The following is a 24474-nucleotide window of genomic DNA, read 5'->3' as shown; positions in this document are numbered from 1 at the left end:
AGATAGTTGTAGCGTGTGTATAATGTGTTATAATATTTATTTGTACAGTCATTGTAATATATTCCCTTTCCCCCACTTTGAGTCTAGTGTGTTTTGTCTGGAAAGAATCATCCCACATTAGGTTGAGATGTGGGAGGGGGGGGATGGAGCTAGGGAATTGGATTTTAGGGTATCTCAAACCATGACAGTGGGTTACATCTGACATCCCCTGAGATCATCAGAGCTGTCACAAACCAGCTCCATGTCTGCACTGTAGCAGAATAAAGCTGAGTTCGTGGCAGCACATGGGCAGAATTCTTGCTGCTCACACCACTCTGAGCCAGCATAAGGGAAATACAATGGTTTGGGGGGATTACTATGAAAGATGGAGTATCTTTGCTGAGAGCGTATCTCCTAATTGTTCCCTGTCTTTTCCTTTTCTGAAACAGACCCTGACCTAAGGAACAGCAAATGTGCAACAGCAGTTCCATGACCCAGTTCCTCCTCCTGGCATTGGCAGACAGGCGGGAGCTGCAGCTCCTGCACTTCTGCCTCTTCCTGGCATCTCCCTGGCTGCCCTCCTGGCCAACGGCCTCAACCTCAGCGCCGTAGCCTGCGACCACCACCTGCACACCCCCATGGGCTTCTTCCTGCTCAACCTCTCCCTCACAGACCTGGGTTGCATCTGCACCACTGTCCCCAAAGCCATGCACAATTCCCTCCAGAACACCACAGCCATCTCCTACAAGGGATGTGCTGCACAGCTCTTTTTTTATTTCTTCATCTCAGCAGAGTATTCACTCTCACCATCATGTGCTACGACCGCTACGTTGCCATCTGCAAACCCCTGCACTACGGGACCTCCTGGGCAGCAGAGCTTGTGCCCACATGGCAGCAGCTGCCTGGGCCACTGGCTTTCTCAATGCTCTGCTGCACACAGCCAGTACATTTTCCCTGCCCCTGTGCCAGGGCAATGCCCTGGACCAGTTCTTCTGTGAAATCCCACACATCCTCGAGCTCTCCTGCTCACACTCAGGCTACCTCAGGGAAATTGACTTTCTTGTGGTTACTGCCAGTTTAGGATTTGGTTGTTTCATTTTCATTGTTTTCTCCTATGTGCAGATCTTCAGGGCTGTGCTGAGGATCTCCTCTGAGCAGGGACAGCACAAAGCCTTTTCCACCTGCCTCTCTCACCTGGCTGTGGTCTCCCTGTTTGTCACCACTGGCACATTTGCCTACCTGAAGCCTCCCTCCATCTCCTCCCCATCCCTGGATCTGGCCCTGTCAGTTCTGTACTCGGTGGTTCCTCCAGCACTGAACCCCCTCATCTACAGCCTGAGGAACCAGGAGATCAAGGATGCCATAAGGAAAATGATGACTGGATGCTTTTCAGGAGCAATAAAGTGACTGTTTTCTGGTGTGTAGCATTCAGAATGGGACTCACTAATGGCCCAGCCTTCCTGCTCAGGTTTTTTGTGGAGGCCATTGGGTTCTTCTTGCAATAATTTTCTTTGTAATGAAATATTATTATGCATCTGCCTTCTAATTTAGTGTCTACAGATTGAATTTGACCTAGAGATGTATAAAGGATGAATTGTGCCCTCTGACTATTTAAACAAAATAAAGGAATCTGCAGTGTCTTCTTTGTCCAAGACCCTTCTTCTCAGATGTTCCTAAAGGACAGCACACCCTGCAGGACAGGGTGTATTTGCAAACGGGGAAGGGACAATAATCCCAGCCCAGCAGCACTGCCAGGGAGCAGCAGTGCTTGGTCTGTCCAGAGCTGCTCCCTTGCCACTTCCACACTGTCCTCCTGAGCCCCTTTCTCACTGTAAGGCCTGAGTGCTCTCTGAGCACAGTCCTGGGGGGTGGAAGCCCTTGGAGCACAGGCAGGGACAGGCCCTGGGAACTTGTGAAGCAGAGCTGGGCTCCCTTCCAGCATCTCCAGGATGCTGTGGGATCTTCTGAGGCCACTGCATGGACTGGGTCACAACTTCTGTCACCTTGCTCCAGGGTTGCAACTCTCCTGCAGTGTCACCATGACACTCCTGCTCTCTGCTTTCCAGGTTCCATTTTCAGATCCACTCTTCCCCTCCTGTTCCCAGGGACATCCTGGGAGTGCTTCAGAGCTGCCATCCTGGGGCAGCTCCTGCCCAGCGTGGGCAGGCACAAGGTCTCTCCAGCTGCTCCTCTCCCCTCCCCAGTGCCACTGTTTTCTGCAGCCTCCTCATCCCTGCCCAGCACAGCCCTCCTGGCACAGTTGGACACAGCCCTTGTTCTACCCCCTCCTCAGGCACCTGCCCAACCCCCTCAGCTCCAGCCTGATGGCCACAAACCTTCAGGGCAGGGAGGCACTGGGGAAAATGCTGAGGAAACCTTTCAGCTGCACTCAAATCCAATTGCAGGGGTTGGCCTTGAGGAAGAAATCCCTCCTCATTGTCCAGAACCACCAGGACAACCTGTGTTGTGTCCTGGGCACTCCTCTGGAAGTGTGGGATATGGAAAAGGTTTTGGTGTCAGGGCTATTGGGAAGGCTGGGCAGTGTCACTGGGAGACCTCTCCCAAACCCTTGGAAAGGCCAGAGCCAGCCCAGAGCTTCCTGGGGCCTTGGCAAAGGCAGACATGGAAGCAGTCTGCAAACAGGGCAGCAAGGAGGGTTGGGAGAGTTCCAGACTGCTCAGGCTCAGCAGGGAAGGGCATAGGGCAAGTCCTGCTACAGCCATTGCCAGGCATGGGAAGGACAAGGCAGGGATTGCAGAACCCCTGTGGGAAGGAATAGAAGAGGATGTTTTGTGCCCAGACTTCAGCAAGGCCTTTGACACGGTCTCCTGTGATCTCTTTATGGCCAGATTGGTGAGAGCTGGACTGAAGAAGTGGAAGATGTGGTGGGTGGGAAGTTGGTTGAATGAAGAGTGTCCAATAAAATCCAGGGTACAAATCCTCTTGGCAGCAACTTCCTGATGAAATCCCTCAGTGATCAGCCCTTGACCAAAGAAGAAAATCTGTCCATATAAAGGGACAAAATGCATTTTCAAGTCCTTTGTGGATAATGCCAAATTTCAGGGAGCCCTTTAGCAAACTGTCCTGGTTTAAAGACACATATTGGGGAAGGAAATCCAATAAAATGAACTCAATCCCCTTTTATTCCTTACCATATGGAGACAAAATACAAGGAGGTATAAGTGAAAAAAAAACCAGTTCACTGACAAGAAATATAGCAGCAGAAACAACAATACCAAGAGAACAGTTCAAAGCATCAGCAGAGAGAAACTGCCTCCTCTCTCCCCCCCTGTCCCAACTCCCTTTTGTAAACAGATAAAAACAGGGATCAACACGTGCCTCCCTTCCCCTTTTCCCCCTCAATGAAGAAAGAACAAAAATCAAACCAGGGGAAAGAGGGGACAAAGTAAAATCTGGGAAACCCTCTGGTCTGAGCTCAGTTGTGCTGCCCAAGAACACGCTGACTCCAGAGGTGTCCAAGCGGGGCAGAGCCGGTGACTCCGGTCTGTGCGGCGGCGGGGGGAGGCAGCGGCTCTGCTTGATTCCATGGAGTTCTGGGGAGGCACAGTGGCCCCTTGGTTCCATGAGGTTCTGAGATGTCTCAGGGGTCCTTTTGTTCCAAAGAGACCCTGCATGTCACAATGGTCCCTTGGTTCCACGGGATTCCACAGTGTCCCTGCATTGCTTTGGTTCCATGAGGCCCTGCAGTGTCACAGGGCCACTTGATTCCATGATGTTACAAAGAATCAGAATGGCCCCTTGATTTAAGGCCCACTGCACATGGGGCTGCCTTCGGGGGAGTGTGGGCACCCAGACAAGGGAGTTGTCACCCCCCTGGACTAAGACCTGGTGTCCCCACCTCTGGACTGGTCTGTCTGTCTGTGAGGTTCCCCATTCTGGAGGAATGAGGAAGAAGTGGAAAGGGTGTAGAGGAGATGTGACAGGATGGAGCTTTTCTCTCTATTGGAAATAGAATGAAATCTCCACAAAGAGTAGCATGGAAGGTTCAGACTGAAGGTGAGGAAAAAGAAATATCACTCAATGGGGATCCTTGTGGTGCAAAAGGTCACCCAGAGGGAGTCAGGATCAGCCCGTGGCTTTGTGTTTGTCCTGGGGTGTTGAGGTAAATTCAGGGGAGATTGGAGGAAGCTTGGAAATTGGATTTCTCTGGGGGTCAAACCACCACAGTGTTTCAGGGAATAGCCAGAGCTGGTGCAGAGACATCAGAGAGGGTCTAGAAATGCTGCTGGGAGGGGGGTGGGAAAGCAGGAGGGGTGTGTGCAGCCTGCAAGGCCAGAGCAGCAGCAGGCACAGGGCAGGACAGCCTGCAGCAGAGATGGCCAAGGACTCTGGCAGGGCTGCAAGGCCCAAAGGCACCCAGGCCTTTGTCCCCTTGCCTCTGGCAGCTGCCTCTGCCACTCAGGCCACCACAACCAACTTGCCTGGCAGGTTCTGCACTTGGGTTCTGCCTCGCCCCTCCCCAGGAGCCTGGCAGGGGTTGCCCAGTTTTGGGCCTTTGTTGTTCCTCCCCCTCCCATCCCAGTGCCCCCCAAACAGCCCTGAGCCAGCCGGGAGGGACAGGATCTGCTGGGCCAGGGCCTGGGGCTCAGGCCTTGGCCTTTGTGCTCCACAAAACCAAGGCAGGCTTTGCTCAGCAGTGCAGGGGCCTGCCCAGAGCCTTTGTCTGCCTGCACTCCTGGCCTCCAAGGAGCTGCTCCAAGGAGGCCCTGGGGAGGCTTTGGCAGTGCCTGCCCTCAGTGGGGCCCAGCAATGCTTCAAGGCACTTGCAGTTTGGCTTCTGACTTCTTCAGCAGCTGCTTCCATCTTCTCTCAGCACCTCAGGATCATGAGTTTGGCTGCAAACACACCGTGGGGCTCATTAAAATGCAGAAATCCCTCAGGATCTCTTTGTCTTCCTTTAATTGGCTTCAAGGCAATTTCAAAACAAGTCTTCAAAATTTGTAATTATTTTTTAATTCAATTATGGATATTTTTAGTTCAGAGAAGATGTGATAGAGGTGTTTTCCAAGTGATCTTGATGCTGAGTGTCTCTCAGGAGATCCAGACTGACCCTGGATGATCAACCTTGCTCCTCACCCCCCAACCTCACCAGTTCTGACATGGCCCATCTTGGACTGACAGCTGCTGCAGCTCCAAACACACTGTGGAACCCATTAAAACACTGAAAACCAATTATTTCCCTTCCTTTATTTGTCTTCAAGACTTCAAGACTTCTACAACTAATTGGAGTTGTTTTGTAGTTTAGATAAGCAGGAAGATTTCAAAGTCAATATCACAAAAAAATAATATTTTTGATGAAAGGTGTCATGGTTTGAGATAGCCCAAATTCCAATTCCCTAGCTCCATCCCCCCTCCCACATCTCAACCCAATGTGAGATGGGTTTTTTTTTCCAGACAAAACACAACCAGACTCAGAATGGGGAAAGGGAATATATTACAATGACTATACAAATAAATACTACAATACATTATACACACGACTACAACTATCTCTACCATGACATAAGTATTTACAATGGATCAGATCTCTTCTCCCCTCCAAATAAAAGTCCAGGAGGGAAAGAAGGACAGATCCCTTCCAGTCTCTCAGGGCAGCAGCTTCTTCAGAGTAGCAGTCACTAAGCAGCAGCATCTTCTAAGGCAGCAGGCTCTCTCTGTCTCTTCTGTTTCTTGTAGCAGCTGATAGCTGGATCTCTGCCAGCACACACGAGGGGGGTATCCCCCTCGGCCACTCGTCTCTCCAAACGAGTGGTCTTCCGTGGGCTTCGTCACCCCAGACAAAGGTCGTATCACCACGTCATATCACGAAGCACAGGGGGTCTTCGTGACGGTCTGGTATCTTCAGGAGATTCAAGCTCCTTGCAGGGCCTCTGTGCCCTGTCTCAGGCTGCGAGCTTCTTTGTAGCTTGCAGCAAGGGAGGGCCCTCAAGGCCAACCTCCCACACCGTCCTGGCTGAGCTCTCAGGACGTCCAAGCTTCTCAGCTCTCTCTGCAGTGCATGTTGCACTTCAAGGCTCTTTCAAGTAAGAGTCTATCAACTTCCTCCTTCCAGGAGGTCTCAAAGGAGTTTTGGGGGGTCTGGTATCAGTTCTTACCCCCAAGAACTCTGTAGAACTCAGCTGCTGACCTCCTCCCTCAGGTCTCCTTCCAGGAGTCCCTTCTCTGGTGCTGCATGTCTTTGTTGCTTCTTCGGTTCAGTTCTGGCTGCTGCTTTCTCCGGCCACTGCCACGGCCACTGCCCACGATGGAGAAAACATCTCCCAGCATAACTATAGGCACCTAGCCCAGCATTATGCTGTTCCAGGTCCCCACAGGCTCCAGCTGGGGCTGGGGGGCCAAAGCCCCCCCTGTGGGGCTCAGAGCCCCTTCCTCGTGGCTCACAACATGGCCACCTTCTTCTAACCTAAAACTACAACTCTTCTCTTCCGGTCTGGTTGTGATGTTTACATTTTTTGCAGGAGCGCTCATTGGACAGAAATTCAAAACTTCCAGGGGTTTCCACCCCTTGGGGTCTACCACTTTTCTTATCCTCTGGGGGAAAACAAAGTCCAAACCACTACAAAAGGGAATGATTTACACAGAGCCTTGGGATGCAAGAGGTTCAGGGCATGAAGGATTTGGATCCAAAGACAAGGGGCCAAAAGAGATTAGTAGCACTTCATCATTGACCAACTGAACAATTATCGGGTGATTCAATAGCATTTGCCACAATTTTAACAGTGACTGAATTATAGATTCACAAGAACAACATTCACCCCACAGTCAATTCACACCCAGGCAGAGATGTGTGGACACATCGGTAGCTGGGTGTGGAAAGGTCCCTCTCAAAAATTCTCCTGTTGTCAGGGAAACACTCCCACAAATCCCTTTGTGTTTCCCAACAGACAAAGGTCCCAGCTGGAGGAGTGTTTGTGGAGGGGGATCAGAATTGTCCTGGGCATCAGCGCCGCTCTTTGGAGTGTTGCAAACTGGAGGGTTCCCGAGCTGGGAGAGGCTGCCAGAGGTGTCCCACTGAGAGGGAGGTGCTGGGGAGCTGCCAGGGCCTCCCTCAGCCCCGCTGGGTGTGGGCTCCCAAGGGACTGGCTTTAGTTCTCTGCTGAATTTCCATCCTGCTGTCAGGAATGACTGGAGTTTCCAAACTATTTGGGAATTGTATCCAAACTCTTCCATTTTGGCCATGATTCAGGCAGGGAATATTCCAAGGTTTTCAGAGGATGACTGATTATCCTGTGTTCTCCAACTGTCCAACTCCAGATTGTTCCCACCTGTATCATCCAGGAGCACCTGGTCCAGTCCAGGGACACTTCCCCACAGCCCTGGTCCAGTCCAGGGGCTCTTCATTGCTCGGAGCTCCTGATATCATTGACCAGGCCTCGGGAGAATGGGGGGAGGATGCACCACCACAGAGGCTTCTAAGAAAGATGGGGACAAACTTCTTGTAAAGACATCTCTGAGCACTCTGCAAGGCGTTTGCAGATAAAAATATTGTGCTCATAGTCTAAGAAAGTCACAGGGATATGTTTAACCAAGGGCTGTAGTGGCAGAACAGGGGGTAACGTCTTTTAACTGAAATAGAGGATAAAATGAAGGAATATTTACCAGTGGGTCTGGCAAGAACTGCAACAGGTTCCCAGAGAAGTGGATGTCCCATCCCTGCATTTTTCCAAAGTCAGGAACTTTGAGCAGCCTCAATTAGTGAAGATGTCACTGTCCATGTGCAGGAGTTTGGACCAGATTACCTTTTATCTCCCTTCCAAGCCAAACCATTCTATGATTCTTTGAGTCTAAAGTCCCAAACTCCTTCTCCAAGGAATTTCTATTGCTAGGACATGAATTACCATGTTGTGAAGAAGCCATTCTAAGCCCAAAAGGTAAAAAATTGATTCCAGGGAAGTATCAAGGTATCTGTATGAAACTTTAGCAAGTGGGTCAGTGGCAGAACCTCTCAGGGTGACCTTGCAGCTGAGGATGGGGGATTCAGACTCGGGCTCTGAGACTCATGATGGGCAGCCAGAAAGGGGATTTTGGGGCTGGGCAAGACTTATCCTGGGATGTCTAGGAAAGAACCAAAGCAAGGGTAGGATCACAGTGGTTTCTGGAGGAACAAGCATGAGAAAAAAGAGAGAAAAGAGGCAGAAAAAGCTGGTCATGTCAAACAGGAGGATGCTCACGACACGCCCCTGGCTCTTCCCTGACACTGATCCCCCCAACCTGTCCCCTTTTCTTAAGAACTCCATTGCCAAGAAGTTTCTGTGGGGAGAGACCTCTCTGCTCCTGGCACAGATTGTGGCCCAAGTTCCAGCCACTGCAACAGGAGCCACAAAGAGTCAGGTCTTGTGTTCTTTGGGGCGCCAGACTCTGCCCAGACTGGGGTGTGTGTGTATTGGAAGCACAAAAGAGTGAAGCAAATGCAAAGCTAAACACACAATGTACCCTAACTTTGTCCCTAAGTCGGGGATGAGAATTGGACACAACATCTGCAGGGACAGATGGAGGGGTTTGTCCCCCTGGCCCTCCCCAGAAGGGACACCTTTCAGGAAGGGTTGTGGCCTTGGCTGTGCTGAGGGTTGAGCCGGGCAATGCAGCTTGGGATTGCAGTGGCACTGTCAGGGCTCTGCAGAGCTCCTGGCAGTTGATGCATTTGTCCCCAGCAATGGCAGAGAACTGCAGGGGTTGCAGTCAATCCCTTGTGCTCTTTGGGACCCTGACTGGCTCTGCTGAATGTCAGCAGGCCTGGAGTTCCCAGACTGTTCCTGCATCCAGGGTCAGGCCTGCAGTGACGTTTCTGCAGCATTCAATTGGGGCAGTGGCAGGATGGCCATGGATCCATTCCTGCAGAAACACAATGGTGCTCCATCCCAGGCAGGGATAGAATGGGCCCAGAAATTTTGGGAGGATAAGAACCAGAAAGTTTTGGCACTGTGGAATCCCATGGAACCAAAGGAACCCTGGGACGTGGCGGAACCTCATGGAACAAAGGGGACATTGTGACCCTGCAGCACCTCATGGAACCAAAGGGAGTCTGGGACGTGGCAGGGCCTGATGGAAACACAGGAACCTCCTGGGAACAAAGGGACCCTGGACACTGCCAAAAGTCAGGGAGACAAGGGAACCCCAGGACACTGTGGAATCTCCTGGAATCCAGGGGCCATTGGAATACACTGGGGCCTCCTGGAACCAAAGGGAACATGGGACACTGTGGAACCTCATGGAATCAAAAGGACCCCGGGAATTTGTGGAATGTCAGGGAATCAAGGAGCCAGTGTGACATCCCAGAACTTTCTGGAACCAAAGGGAACTAACAAGACATTGCGGAATCTCATGGAATCAAGGGACCATTGTGACACTGGGGAAAATGATGGAATCAGTGGGCCATTGTCACACTGCAGGGCCTTAGGGAGCCAAAGAACGCTGGGAAACAGTGCAACCTCCTGGAATCAAGGAGCCATTGTCCCATTGCGGAGCCTCAAGGAATAAGGGATCCAATCTTTTGCCTCAGATTTTGTCAACAAATTAAATTTAAGGAATTACAGAAGTGGGACTGAACTGCTTTTGTCCCACAGGTTTTAATGATTGGCAAAATGAGAATATTTCTATAAAATGAATCATTTATTCTTACAAATGATCAGACAGAAAATCTTAACCAGAATTATTTACTAGACAGTATAAAGGCTAAGTCTACTAGTAGTACAGTATAAGATCGGATAGTGCACTATGTTGAAGCAATTATTGAAACAATTATATTAAAACTAGTCAAAAGAACTTATTATTACGTAGAGATCTGACGTAACTCACCCAGACCAATGATCATGGGGAGGTTTCTTTTGCTCAGCCTTGAGGAGTGTCCTTGGAGGGCGTCCCCACCCAAGGCAGGAATCTCCACACATCTACCCCAAGAAGGGCTGTGTTAGAAGAACCTGCCTGGATGAAAGGGACTGGACTTCTCTAGTAGGAAGTGATTGACTGCACCTCACATATGGACAGGCCAGTTACCAACTTCTCTGTCCCATCCAACTTCCAAAAGCAGGATGTGTGTTTGGAGTTGGGTGAACCAGGCTGGTTTGAGCATCGTCCAACACCAAACCCATTCCCATGGTGCCACGGGTAACTCGCAGATCTCACAGACACCTTGCATGAGAGCTGGCACTGTTGGCATTGTCTGATGGGATTTTAGGCCTTATCAGGGTAGGCCCTCCTGCCACCTGGGTCGAGAGGTTGGCTGTGAAAGTCCATCCTGGAGATGCACAGGGAGCCAAGAGTTGGGCTCCTGAGTGACATCCAACAATGGACAGGGGAATGGGACTGACCAGAGGAAAGTGTCTCAGGTTAGAGCTGGACTGGCAACACAAGGTGAATTATTCCTGGCTCACTGGGCCCAGGACACCTCAGGTCCTGAGGGAAGAGGTGCAACATCCAGCTGGGCTTGTGATCAAAGGGTGCATTTAACCCTGGACACCAACTGCCAGGTTCTCCAGACCTGGGAAACATGTGCTGCCATCAGAGGCCAAGAGGGTAAAGGCCCTGTGGGGTGGGGGATGATGGCTGAAATAGAGATGTGGCAGGCCTGGCAGATTGATCCCAGCACACTCCCCAAACCCACCAAAGCAAACTCTACGTGCTGACAATGGTAGACACAACCCCTGGATGGCAGGAAACACCCCCTGTGCCTCCCACCACTGCCCAAAACACCATCCTGGGCCTGGAAAAGCAAGTCCTGGGGAGACACAGCCCTCCAGAAACACTGGAGTTGGACAGCAGGACTCTTTTCCAACACAACTTTGTGCACACCTGGACCAGAGAGCTCAGCATGGAGTGGATGGATCATATTCCCTGTCAGGCACCAGCCTCTGGGAAAGTTGAATGGTAGAGTGGACTGTTCCAAACCACCTTGACAGCAATGGGCAGTGGGACCTTCAAACCTTGGGATGTGCATTTAGCAAAAGCCACCCAGGTAGTTAATCCTGTAAGCTCAAGAGAGAAAACTCCAGGCCAATTCAGTGTCTAAGATCTGCTCAAAAGAGCAGGTCCTTTAATCAGGTCCACAGGCCCAGGGGAACACACACGATGCACCCTCCCAGGCAATGGTTCTACAGTTTTAGAAGACGGTCTGTCCAATGCCAGAACTCTCCACCCCCTGGTTCTGCCCAGTTCTGCCCCCAGCACGCCCCTTGGGGAATTGGGTTTGGGGTCTTTGGGACCCCTTCTTCCTCATCTTTCTCTTCTTCACAACACATACAGTCATTGGAGCGCCTCCAAAGTTCTGGGTTGGAAGGTTGCTTTGTCTGTTGTGGGATCTTGTTGTCCAGGCCTAGGGTGTGATGTTGTTCAATAGAGGTGTTTTTCTACAATTCTATCTTGAAAAGAAGTCTAAACACGCTGAAGGAATTTAGAAAGTTTGATATAAACTGGGGTCATAGGGTTGGGTCTGTGTAAACTACTATGCTAAAGGGTAGCATATAATGCAGCTACATTAACATCTACAGTTACTACACAACTGCTTTCAAAAAAAAAAAAATAATCCAGAAAGCTTTAAAGCATCACAAAACCTAGTAAGTTAACTCTACCAGTTAAACTGGCCCTGCCCAAAAAGAACCTCTCTGTACCATTGAAAGGGATAAAATCCCTGTGGTCCATATGAGGAATATGTTGGGGAGGACAGTTTGGATGAGTCCTGCCTTGAGCAAAGGCAAAGCTACCCATGGGATTGTTTCTGCTCAAGGACCTGAGTGCACTTGGTGGATGATGCAAAGGAATGGGGAAACACTCTGTGTACCTCCAGGGGATTTGATTTTTGGGTCAGAACAGTCCGTGATGTTGAATTGTAGAATATTGTTTGCAATGACGCTCCCACTGTGAGCCAGAACTCCCATGAACAATGAGGTCTTTCCTTATGTACATTTTTTATTTTCTATGCTTTGATGTTTTCTTTAGAAAAAATGTCCTGTTTCCATTCCCCCTTCTTCAGTAACGCCCATCTTGTGTGTCCCAGAGACTTAGTCTAACTGGGGAGTCTCCGGTTGCATTTGAGTGACATAAATGAACCTGGAATAACCTTTTGTGTGAGATTCCTTTCCTGAGCAGAGCAGGACTAATCAGGAAATGAGAACAGCTTTCTGGCTGCCCCAGCTTTGGGATGGGCCCCATGCCTGGAGCTGGAAGAGCTCTGGAGGACCACAGATGTTTCCTCAGTGAACAGATGCTGCAGAAGGTGTTTGATAAAGGTCCTGTAAGCCCAGAATATTGGGATGAGTGCAGATTTAGCTCTTCACAGCACAGAAATTCATTCACTTTCTCCCTTTTCTTTGCCCTGTGGATTGGGGGAACTTGTGACTTCAGTGTGTGACTCACTGTGTGCAAAGGGCAAATATGGACAGAATCCACATGGGCTGGTTGTCACTGTAGCTCTACATCTCCCCCTGAGGTGGCAGAGCACACAAACTGCCCATCCCTGTGTCCCTTTCTCCACTGGCTGTTCTTTGGTTTGGCCCAGAAACCTCCCGAGGTCCCTTCCAGGATGAGTCCCAGTGCACTGCCCTCCACCGTGGGCCTTCCCTTCCTGATCCAGCATCTGTGGGGCAGCAGAGCTGGGTCAGTGCAGGGACAGGGCTGGCTCTGACAGGGGCCATGAAGCCACTGCCAGGAGGGGACAGCAAGGGCAGTTTGCAAAGAACAAATTTAGATACGGGGACTTTGTTGGAATCAAGGGGGTCCTTGTGACACCAGAGAAACTCAGGGAATCAATGAGCTGTTGTGACACTTCAGGGTCTCATGGAACCAAAGGAACCCTGGGACAGTTTGGAACCTCATGGAGTCAAGGGCCTATTGAGACCCTGCTAAGCTCATGGAAGCAGAGGAATTCTGGGAGAATGTGGAACTTCATGGAATCAAAGGGCCATTCTGACACTGGAGGGCCTCATGGATCTGAAGGAAACCTGGGGTCTGCAGAATCTCATGGAATCAAGTGGCCAGTGTGACACGGGCGACCTCTCGGAAGCAAAGAAACCCTGGGACATTTTGGAACTTCCTGGAATCACTGGACCATTGTGACACTGGGGAACCTGATGGAATTGTGTGGCCATTGTGACATTGCAGGGCCTCATGGAATAAAATGAAACCTGGGACACTGGGAAACCACGTGGGATCAAGGGGTGCTTGTGACCCTGCAGGTCCTCATGGAACCAAGGGAAGCCTGGGACACTGAGGAAACTTGTGGAACCACATTGGGCGCCATGTGCCACGGCCCAAGGGTAAAAGGAATAGGGACATGACACTTTGTGACCCTGCAGAATGGCACAGAATCAACATTGTGTCACTGCAGGGCTTCATGGAACCAAAGGAATCCTTGGACACTGTGGAACCTCATAGAAACAAAGGGCCATTGTGACACTGAAGAACTTCATTGAATCAAAGGGCCATTGTGACACTACTGGGCCTTGTGGATGCAAAGGAATCTTGGGATGCTGTGGAACCTCAGAGAATCAAGGGGCCATTTTGACACCATGGAAACTCATGGAATCAAGAGTCCATTCTGACTCTTCAGGGCCCAGGGAAGCAAAGGAATCATTGGACATTGTGGAATCTGACAGAATCAAGGGACCATTGTGACCCTGCGGAGTCTTGTGGAGATGAAGAAGCCCTGGGAGACTGGAACCTCATGGGATCAAGGGACCATTGTGACAGTGCAGGTCCTCATGGAACCAAGGGAAAATGGGGACACTGTGAAAACTCATGGCATCAAGGGGTCATTTTGACCTGCAGGGCTTCTTAGAACCAATGGAAGCCTGGGACGTTTGGGATCGTCCTGGAATCAAGGGGCCACTGTGAGAACTCCTGAAAGCAGAGGAACCCTGAGACTGTGCAGAACCTGACGGCAGAGAGGAGCCATTGTGCCACTGCAAAACTTCATGGAATCAAGGGGCCACGGCTTCACATCTGGGTCTCATGGAATCAAAGGAAATCTGGGACACTGGGGAAACTCATGGAAGCAGGGAGACCCTGGGACACTGTGGAGCCTCACGGAATCAAGGGGCCATCGGGACACTGCAGGACCTTGTGGGGCCAAAGGAACCCTGGGCTGCTGCAGAACCTCACGGAGGTGGGAAGCTGCTGTGTGGGGGCCCCACGACGAGTGGCCGAGGCTGCTGAAGGAGAAGCCAATTTGCAGAAGTGGGAGACGTCGGCAATGCCACTGAGCCCCCTTGCCACGGCCAGTTACCATGGAAACCTCATACAGTCCTGTTGCTACAGTCAGTTACCATGACAACCAGCATACATTCCTGTTGCTATGGTCAGTTACCATGACAACAATCATACAGTTGTGTTGCTACAGTCAGTTACCATGGTAACCATCATACAGTTGTGTTGCTACAGTCAGTTACCATGGCAACAAGCATACATTCCTGTTGCTATGCTCAGTCACCATGGCAAACAGCATACATTCCCGTTGCTACAGTCAGTTACCATGGCAACCATCATACCTCCCACTGGTACAGTCGGTTACCATGGTAACCATCATACATTCTTATTGCTACGGCCAGTTTCTATGGCAACCATCATACATTCTTGTTGCTGCCTTCTGTTACCATGGCAAACATCATACTTCCCACTGTTACGGTCAGTTACCAGGGCAACCATCATACATTCCCATTTGTACAGTCAGTTACCATGGCAACCATCATACAGTTGTGTTGCAACGCTCAGTTACCATTGCAACCAGCATACATTTCCATTGCTACAGTCAGTTACCATGGCAACCATCATAAGTCCCACTACTACAGTCAGTTACCATGGCAACCATCATACCTCCCACTTCTATGGTCAATTACCATAGAAACCATCATATTCCAATTTCTACGGTCAGTTACCATGGTAACCATCATAAATTCCCGTTGCTACAGTCGGTTACCACGGCAACCATTATACAGTCTAGATCCTACGCTGAGTTATCATGACAACCATCATACCTCTCAAAGGTACAGTCGATTTCCATGGCAACAATCATACATTCCCTTTACTATGGTCAGTTACCATGGCAACCATTATACATTCCAATTGCTATGGTCAGTTACCATGGTAACCATCAGACATTCCCATTCCTACGGCTGGTTACCATGGGAACCAGCATACATTCCTGTTGCTACAGTCAGTTACCATGGCAACAATCATACAGTCTCATTGCTATGGTCAGTTACCACGGCAAACCTCATATATCCCCATTGCTACGATCAGTTACCATGACAACCATCATACATTTCCATTGCGATGGTTGGTTACCATAGCAACCATTGTACATTCTCATTACTATGGTCAGTTACCCTGGCAACCATCATACACTCATGTTGCTAGGGTCAGTTACCATGGCAACTATCAGACATTGTAATTGCTAGGTCGGTTACCATGGCAACCATCAGACATTCCCATTGCTACGGTCAGTTACCATGGTAACCATCACACATTCCTGTTGCTACAGTCAGTTACCCTGGAAACCATCACATATTCTCATTGCATGGGTCAGTTACCATGGCAACTATCATACTTTCCAAAGCGTCAATCAGTTACCATGGCAACAAGCATACATTCTCATTGACAAGATCAGTTACCATGCAAAAATCACACATTCCCATTGCTATGGTCGGTTACCATGACAACCATCAGACATTCCAAGTACTATGGTCAGTTACCATGGCAACCATCAGTCATCCCAATTACTATGGTCAGTTACCATGGCAACCATCATACAGTCCCATTGTACAGTTGGTCACCATGGCAACTATCATACTTCCCACTGCTACAATCAGTTGGCATGGCAACCAGCATACATTCCTGTTCCTATGGTCAGTTACCATGGCAACCCTCATACATTCCCATTGCTACGGTCGGTTACCATGGCAACCATCCAACATTCCCATTGCTACAGTCAGTTACCATGGCAACCATCATAGTTACATTGCTATGGGCAGTTACCACGGCAACCATCACACATTCCCATTGCTATAGTCAGTTACCATGGAAACCAGCATAGATTCCCATTTATACGGTCAGTTACCATGGTAACCAGCATAATTCCCACTGGTATGGTCAGTTACCATGGCACCCAGCATACTTCCCACTGGTACAGTCAATTACCATGGCAACCAGCATACATTCCAATTGCTATGGTCAGTTACCATATCAAACATCAGACATTCCTGTTTCTACAGTCAGTTACCATGGCAACTATCATACTTCCCACTGCTCTGGTCAGTTACCGTGGCAACCAGCATACATTCTCATTTCTACGGTTGATTACTATGGCAACCATCACACACTGCCATTGCTACAGTTAGTTACCATGGCAACCATCATACGTTGCCATTGCTACAGTTGGTTACCATGGCAGCCACTATAGAGTCCCATTGCTATAGTCAGTCACTATGGCAACCACCATCCATTCTACATTCCCATCGCTACAGTCAGTTTCTATGGTAACCTCTTGGTTCCCCTTGGACAGAAGCAGATGCAGATGAGCCTCCCTGTTGTCCACCAACCTGCCAGCTGTGCTCTAAAGGCCTGTGTCCCAAGGGCTCTCTTCACCAACACCCTGTACAAACCTCTAGGACTCTTTGCATCCTGTCCTGGTGCCTTTCCAGTGAATTACAGGGTTATCAAAGCCAACTTCAATGGGCTCTTTGTCTCACTCCACAAGGTCACCCAAACCAGTCTCTCCTCTGACCCTCACCCACAAAAGTTCGCCCAATTTCTTCATCTCCTAGAGCAGCTCCACAGGTCCAGAAGCTCCTTCCTGCTGAGGACACCTCTCTCCTGCTTTTTCTCTCCTGTGTCTCCTTGGCCTTCTCTCCCAACCCATCACAGCCCTACAACCTGGGAACTGTCTCAGCAGGTCTGGGCTGTTATTGCCTCCCAGTGGAATGAAGAGAGACTTGGGGCTGCAGCTCCTCCTGCCTGTGCCCCACACGCAGGGCATTGGGGCCTGTCTGGCTGCAGCCCCTCAGCGGGGGCACCGGGGTAAGAACAGACTGGCAGTGGGGAAAGCTGCTCTGAAAGCCCCGAGAGCTGGGCTGTGCAGAGGCTTTGCTGACAGTGGCCTTGGGGGTGGACATGCTGGGACTCAGGCCCAAGGGGAAAATCACAGGCCTGATCCCTGAGGAGATCAGCACATGCTGCTGAAATGTGAATGTGTGAGAGATGGAGAGGGAAGAGCAGCAGAGGGGGAGGAAACAAGTGTGGACAGCCTGGGCTGATGGGATTTGGACTCGTGCCTGGCCAGCCTTGGCTGGGCAGAGAAGGGACAGCCTTTGTGTCCCTGCAGGGCTGGGATTCACTCCCTGCCCCAAAGGCCCCAATGTGTCTGAGAAGCCCTGGGTGGTGCCTGTCCCACAACTGCTGGGAATGGGGATGGGCTTCCTGCACAGGCCCTGTGCTGTCCAGGGCAGCTGCTGCACTTGTGCTGCAGAGCCCTGGCACCTCCCCTGGCACTACAGGCCCTCTTTGGCTGTTCAATCCAGGCTCAGCTGCCCTAATTAGGTTCAGCATTGAAGGGATGTCCAGGAGACAACTGCCATTGTACTCTGAGGACATGTAGAAAATACCCTGATAAAGAACAGAAGGAGAGAGACCTCTCTCCCTGTGCCACCTGACTCCATTTGGTCACCTGAACACCTCTAGGGGCTGCCCTGGACAGAAGGAACAGTGACAGGTTCCCCTGTCCTATATGTGGGTACCTTCTGCCACTGAAGTTGGCCAAAGCAATGTCCCAGCAGCCTCCAAGGAGATCCCACAGCTGCTGCCCTGTCCCTAGGAACTGCTCCACTGGAGCCTGCAGTTCCCAGCAGGAATCTCGGTCACCTCTGGCCCCTCAGAAGGAACCAGGGCTTTGTGTCCCAGCAGGTCACTCCTGGCTTTGGTCTTCATTCATTCCTGGGGGAGCTGGGACAAGGAGTCACCTGCAGGGGCCTGTTTTGGGCCCACTGAAGTGGGGCAGGAGGAATCCCAGCCCATGGGGGTTGTGGAGGGAGCTGAGTGTCCTTCTGGCCCCAGGTCTGCAGAGCCACAAGGAGACACCTCTGTTGACTCAGCTGAGTCCCTTCCCTCAGTGCAGGTGAAGGAGATCCCTCCTGGGCACTGTCTGGGTTTCCTGTCTAATGATGGGACATGAAAAGGGGCCTCTTGAACTTAACTCTGTGTCTGTTTGGAGAAATGACAGTGCTGAAAGAAGTGTCTGTGCCCAGGTGAGAGAAGGACCATCATTATTTCCTTCAGCTGTGTGCCAGCAGGTTCTCCTGGAGCCCCAGGGAGAGCTGGAGGGAGCCCAGAGGGGCAGAGAAAGGGCTGCCTGGGGCTGTTGCTGTGCTGCTGAGCTGGGCCGGCTCCTGGCACACAGGCAGCGGAGCTCTGGCAAGCAAGAAGAGCTTCAAAGAGACAGCTCTGCTGGTGAGCAGCTCCTCTGCACAGCCCAGCAGGGCTGAGGGCACTGCCTGCAGCACCCAGGGCACAGGAGAGAAGGCAGAGAGATGAGAGGCAGCCTGGGCTGGGAGGTGACTGAGCTCTCACTACAGGAGAAACCTTCCCAGGATTTGAATGAAGAATTCTCTGGCTGTGGGAAAGTTTAACTTGCCTTCCTGGAGCATCTCCTAAAGCTGGCACATCCCACAGCTTCCAGGATCTTTCAGCAGGACTCTCCCAGTTGCTGCAGTGCAGGGGAAGTGGCCATATGGCAGAGCAGGGCAGGAGCTGCAGGCAGCAAGGGCAGAGAGGAGAAGGGAGCAGGAGGTTCAAGGGATCCTGGGCTGGGAGGACAGGGCAGAGCTGCTCAGGGCAGGAACCTTGCCAGCCCTTTGCCAGGGTCAGGCTGTGGCTGCAGAGCAGGCAGGTGAGTTGCTGCAAGTGCCTCTGCCAGCTGCCAAATGGCAGCAGTGGCAGGAGCTGTCAGGATGGCTCTGCTGGATTTGCTGGGGTGCAGCAGGAGAAGCTGCTGCAGAGCAGGACTTGCTGCTGCCCCCTCAGAGGCCCAGGGCCAGAAGGTTCCCTGTGGCAGGGCTGGCTGTGGGGTGGGAAGGTGGGGGTGCAGCCAGGGGTGCCCAGGGCTGTGGGCAGAGCAGGGTCCTGCCCCCAGGGCTCTGTGTGCTGGGGCAGGGACTCTGCCTGCCAGGCTCAGCTCTCAGCCCGGCCAAGGAGCTGCCACGGCCCTGCAGGGAGAAGGGTGGGTGGAAGGAGTGACCCCTCACAGGGCAGGGCAGGCAGGGCTGGGCAGGGCCCTTCAGCTGCAGGTCAGGGCTCCTCACAGCTTCAGCTCCACCTCCTCCATTTCCAGGGCCCTTCTCAGGAAGCACATCCCCCAGAACACCTCCCCCTTCCCAGCCACCGCAGGGGGTCTGGGATCTGCTCTGCAGCCCCTGCCCAGGCAGAGCTGCCCCTGGGCACTGGGCTGGGGATGGCTCTGGCAGCACTGGCAGGGAGCTGAGCTGGGCACAGGGAGGGGCTGCTGGCAGGAACAGCTCCTCACCCAGAGACAGGCAGGCAGGGAGAGGCAGCTGCTGCCACAAGGGCTGGGCAGGGGGATGTGGGCCCCTCCCTGCTGTCCCTGTGGCACAGACCCCTTCCCTGAGCAGCTCCTGCCTGGGCTCCTTTCCCAGCCGAAGCAGAGCCTGTGCCCTCAGGCCCACGGGGGCTGCTGTGCATTGCCCTGCAGCAGCCAGAGCCCAGGCAAGGACAGGCCCTGATTTCCAGCTGTCTCTCTGTGTCCCTCCTCCCTTGGCAGCAGCACTGTGGCATTTCACTGCCATCCCCTGCTGCCTGGCTCTCCTTGTTCTCACCAGTGGGTTTTCTGAGCCAGTGCGGGGTTTTGGGGGGGCAGATTCCTGTCCAACACAAACCCTTTGGGTGCTGCTGTGGGGATGTGTCTGTGGGAGCCAAGTGCCCAAGTGCCCTCCAGGCACCTTCAGGGGATTCAGCTGTTTGCCTGGGTGTCCTGCAGGGCTGCAGGTGCCCTCCAGAAGGGCACAGCTCTGCCATGGGATCTCTGTGCTGCACAGGATCCCCATGGAGAAAACTCCTCAGTGCTAAATACATGAAATGCTCTGGGCAGCTGCAAGGAACATTTTGTGTCTCACTCTGGGAGGGGAGAGATGAAAAGGTGAGGAGTGTGTCAGTCTGTTCTTTGGACATGGATTCCTGGATCTCTGGTAGTTTCTTTGGAGGGGAACAGTTGAGTGTGATGCTCCTCCAGCTCCAAGCTGCCAGCACAGGGCAGCTGAGCCCAGGACTGATGGGCAGAGCAGCTCTTCTCTCTGCACTAAGGGACCGTCCCTGTGCCCCTCAGAACCCAAGACTTGACCTGCAGTGCAATAGGAATGTCAGGGATTTCAAACTCCACAACCACTCCTAAGTGTGGCAGGTGCAAGTGGGTGAACAAATCCAAAGAATTCCCTCAGCTCAGTCCTTCATTTGGGCAAATTGCAAACAGCAAAGCTGAGAAGCTCTTGGATGTATCACGAGTACATTTAATTTGAGATCACCCTGCATTCCAAGTTCCCTCTCCAGCAGAGCAAGAAGGAGTCCTTGGGAGCCCATCACAGAGTTCCTGCTTCCAATGGTCCCTCAGCCAGCAAAAGGCAGAGCTCAGGGGAGGGAGCTGCAGGGAGGTCTGAGAGAGGAGAGAGAGCCTGAGAGTGGGGTGGCTGAGAGGGTAATGTTTGGCTGCAGAAGCCTGGTCTAACTCAGCAGGACTTTTCCTCCTCAACAGATCAAAATACCCTGGGAAGAGCAAATGTCCAACAGCAGCTCCATGGCCCAGTTCCTCCTCCTGGCATTGGCAGACAGGCGGGAGCTGCAGCTCCTGCACTTCTGGCTCTTCCTGGCCATCTCCCTGGCTGCCCTCCTGGCCAACGGCCTCATCCTCAGCGCCGTAGCCTGCGACCACCACCTGCACACCCCATGGGCTTCTTCCTGCTCAACCTCTCCCTCACAGACCTGGGCTGCATCTGCACCACTGTCCCCAAAGCCATGCACAATTCCCTCCAGAACACAACCATCTCCTACAAGGGATGTGCTGCACAGCTCTTTTTTTTTATTTCTTCATCTCAGCAGAGTATTTCCTCCTCACCATCATGTGCTACGACCGCTACGTTGCCATCTGCAAACCCCTGCACTACAGGACCCTCCTGGGCAGCAGAGCTTGTGCCCACATGGCAGCAGCTGCCTGGGCCACTGGCTTTCTCAATGCTCTGCTGCACACAGCCAGTACATTTTCCCTGCCCCTGTGCCAGGGCAATGCCCTGGGACAGTTCTTCTGTGAGGTTCCCTCCATCCTCAAGCTCTCCTGCTCACACTCAGGCTACCTCAGGGAACTTGGGCTCACCGTGGTTACTGTTTGTTTAGTGTTTGGGTGTTTCATTTTCATTGTTTTCTCCTATGTGCAGATCTTCAGGGCTGTGCTGAGGATCCCCTCTCAGCAGGGACAGCACAAAGCCTTTTCCACGTGCCTCCCTCACCTGGCTGTGGTCTCTCTTGTTATCAGCACTGGCACATTTGCCTACCTGAAGCCCCCTCCATCTCCTCCCCAACCCTGGATCTGGCCCTGTCAGTTCTGTACTCGGTGGTTCCTCCAGCACTGAACCCCCTCATCTACAGCCTGAGGAACCAGGAGCTCAAGGAAGCCCTTAGAAAAATGATGACTGGATGCTTTTCAGGAGCAATAAAGTGCCTGTTTTCTGGTGTGTAGCATTCAGAATGGGACTCCTTAATGGCCCAGTTTTCCTCCTCAGGTTTTTCGTGGAGGTCATCAGGTTGTTCTTGCAATAATTTTCTGTGCAATAAAATATTATTATGTATCTACCTTCTAATTTACTGTGTACCCATTGAATTTGACCCAGACAGGTATAAATGGTGAATTGTGGGCTTCTTGGGGTTAGTGCCTGTTTAATATTTGGTTGTTTTGTTTTCATTGTTTCTCCTATGTGCAGATCTTCAGGGCTGTGCTGAGGATCCCCTCTCAGCAAGGACGGCAAAGCCTTTTCCACGTGCCTCCCCTACCCGACCGTGGTCTCCCTGTTTCTCACCACCTCATTTTTTGCCTACCTGAAGCCCCCCTCCATCTCCTCCCCATCCCTGGATCTGGCTCTGTCAGTTCTGTACTCTGTGGTTCCTCCAGCACTGAACCCCTTCATCTACAGCCTCAGGAACCAGGAGCTCAAGGATGCCCTGAGGAAACTGAGAACTGGGTGTTCTTCAGAAGCAATAAACTCTCTTTCTTCTGCATGTTATGGACCTCATTAAAGGCCAGTCCTGTTATGGGCTTCATTAAAGGCCCACCATATCTTCTCTATTTTTTGCTCCTGGTAGGGGTGTTATTTTCATGAGAATTTGTTCACACTAAAAATCTTTACATATATAAATACATATATGAAGATATATATATATCTATTTTTATATATATATATATAATCACCATTTTCAATTCAGTGTTTGCCTTTCTAGCCTGGCCCAGAGGCTGTACAAATAGAGAATTGTACTCACTGTCTGCTTAAACCAAATAAAGAACTCTGCATTGACTTGTTTGCCTGACATCTTTCCTCTCTGACTTCTCTGCAGCTGCAGGGTCGGGCCTCTGTGCAGAGCTGGGCCAGAAAAGAGTCCCAGCAGAGCAGCATGCCAGGGAGCAGCAGCCCTTCTCCTGCATGGCCTCCTCTCCCTTCCCTTCCACACTGTCCTGCAGAGCCCTGTGTTGTTGGAGCCTCAGTGCTCTGGCAGTCGGTGCCAGTCCTGCTGCAGGACTGTCCAGGGACTGCAGGCAGGGACAGCCACGGGCACTGCTGGCCCAGAGCTGACCTCTGCAGCAGCACTGCCATCCTGCAGGGGCATCTCCTCAGGGCATGGCCTCAAAGCTTCCATCTGCTTTCCACTTGGCTCTCCAGGATGTGCCCAACACAAGGCCCTGCAGAGGAAAACAGCAGTGAGCAGCACAAGGGGGCAGTGCTCAGGGTGGGGGCACCCAGCAGTGCCCTGGCACAGCCAGCGCCGCTGCCAGCACTGGCCTCTCACCCCAGGCCATTGGGCTTGTTCTTCCCTCCAAGGAGGGACAGCAAATGACCAGCTCAGGAGTTCATGTTTGCATTGCATGGACAAGACATGCCCATGTGTCACGGCTTGGGGCTGGGGGGTGGAAGGCTCAGACAAAGTTGATGGCAGAAGCCGTCTCGTTGAGCTGCGAGGGGCAGAAAGGACCCCCCTGATTTCCAAATTCCTTCTCAGAGAGAAGCCTGGCTGTGGCTGGATCCAATCTCAGGCTCAGAGTTTGGTTTAGATTGAAGGAATTATAGAGGTGTAATTCAATCACTTTGTCCTGCAGGTTTTAGTGATGGCAAATCAGAAATATTTCAATAAAATGAATTATTTATTATGACAAATAAACAGAAAACTTACCAGACAAGTGAACAGATGAAAGACCTCAATCAGAATTATTTACTACACAGTATAAAAGCCAAAACTCCTAGCAGTATAGTGTAAGATAGGACATTGTAGTCTATCAAAGTCATTCTATTAAAGCAATTGGATCAAAGCCAGCAAAAAGAAACAACCATGAAGCAGAGATTGAGGTAACTCATCACACAACGACAGGGGGTAGTTCTTTCTCTTTCACTTAACCCCTGGGCAGTGACCATGAAGAGCTGTCCCTGCTTCATGGCTGAAGCTCCACACACTTCAAGGAAGTCTGGGAAACAATCTGCCACAGGAAAGTTGAATGGGGTTTTTACAGTTATCAAGGGTTTGACTGCCACATATTTGCAGGCCAGGGAGCAGCTTCTCTGCCAAATCCTGCTTCAAAAAGCAGGATGTGTGTTTGAAGTTCCATGAACCATTTTGAATTTAGCATAATTCAACATTAAAAACAGCACCTTGACACCAGCAGTAACTCACCACAGAGAGCTTGCATTGTTTGCATTCTCTGACCATTTTTTAGGTATTGTCAGAGCAGAGTATCCTGCCACAAATGGCCCCTTGATTCCATAAGGTTGCAAAACCTCTCAGGGTTCCTTTGGTTCCATGAGGTTCTGGAGTGTCACAATGGCCCTGATGATTTCATGAGTTTCCACTATTTCCCACGATTCCTTTGGTTCCATGGACTCGAGAGAGTCCCAACGGCTCCTTGGTTCCATGAGGTTCCTCGGTGTCATAATGGTCCCTTGATTCCTTGACATTCCACAGTGTCCCTTGGATCCTTTGGTTCCTCAAGGCCCTGCAGTGTCACAATGGCTCCTTGATTCCACGATGTTCCAAAACATCCCAGGGTTCCCTTGGCTCGAAGAGGCTCTCCAGTGTCCCACCGGCCCCTGGATTCCAGCAGGCCCTGCAGTGTCCCAGTGGCCACTCGGTTCCAGGAGCTCCTGTTGTGGTTGAGCTCAATTTCCCCATCCCCTGCTGTGCTCCGGGAGAACTGCAGAGAAGCGAGCTGCGAACACGGCGGGCCCTGGTCCTCTT

At 51.5% G+C, this 24474-nt stretch overlaps 2 pseudogenes; both read left to right on the top strand.

The window, feature by feature from the left end:
* Positions 1–820: 820 nt before the first annotated feature.
* LOC116781352 lies at positions 821–1513 on the top strand (annotated as a pseudogene).
* Positions 1514–20764: 19251 nt separating this feature from the next.
* On the top strand, positions 20765–21718 carry LOC116781320 (annotated as a pseudogene).
* The last annotated feature ends 2756 nt before the right edge of the window (positions 21719–24474 follow it).

The sequence above is a fragment of the Chiroxiphia lanceolata genome (genome assembly GCF_009829145.1).
Source record: "Chiroxiphia lanceolata isolate bChiLan1 chromosome W unlocalized genomic scaffold, bChiLan1.pri scaffold_40_arrow_ctg1, whole genome shotgun sequence".
Classification (NCBI taxonomy): Eukaryota; Metazoa; Chordata; class Aves; order Passeriformes; family Pipridae; genus Chiroxiphia; species Chiroxiphia lanceolata.
This window is presented reverse-complemented; position numbering and strand designations above follow the sequence as displayed.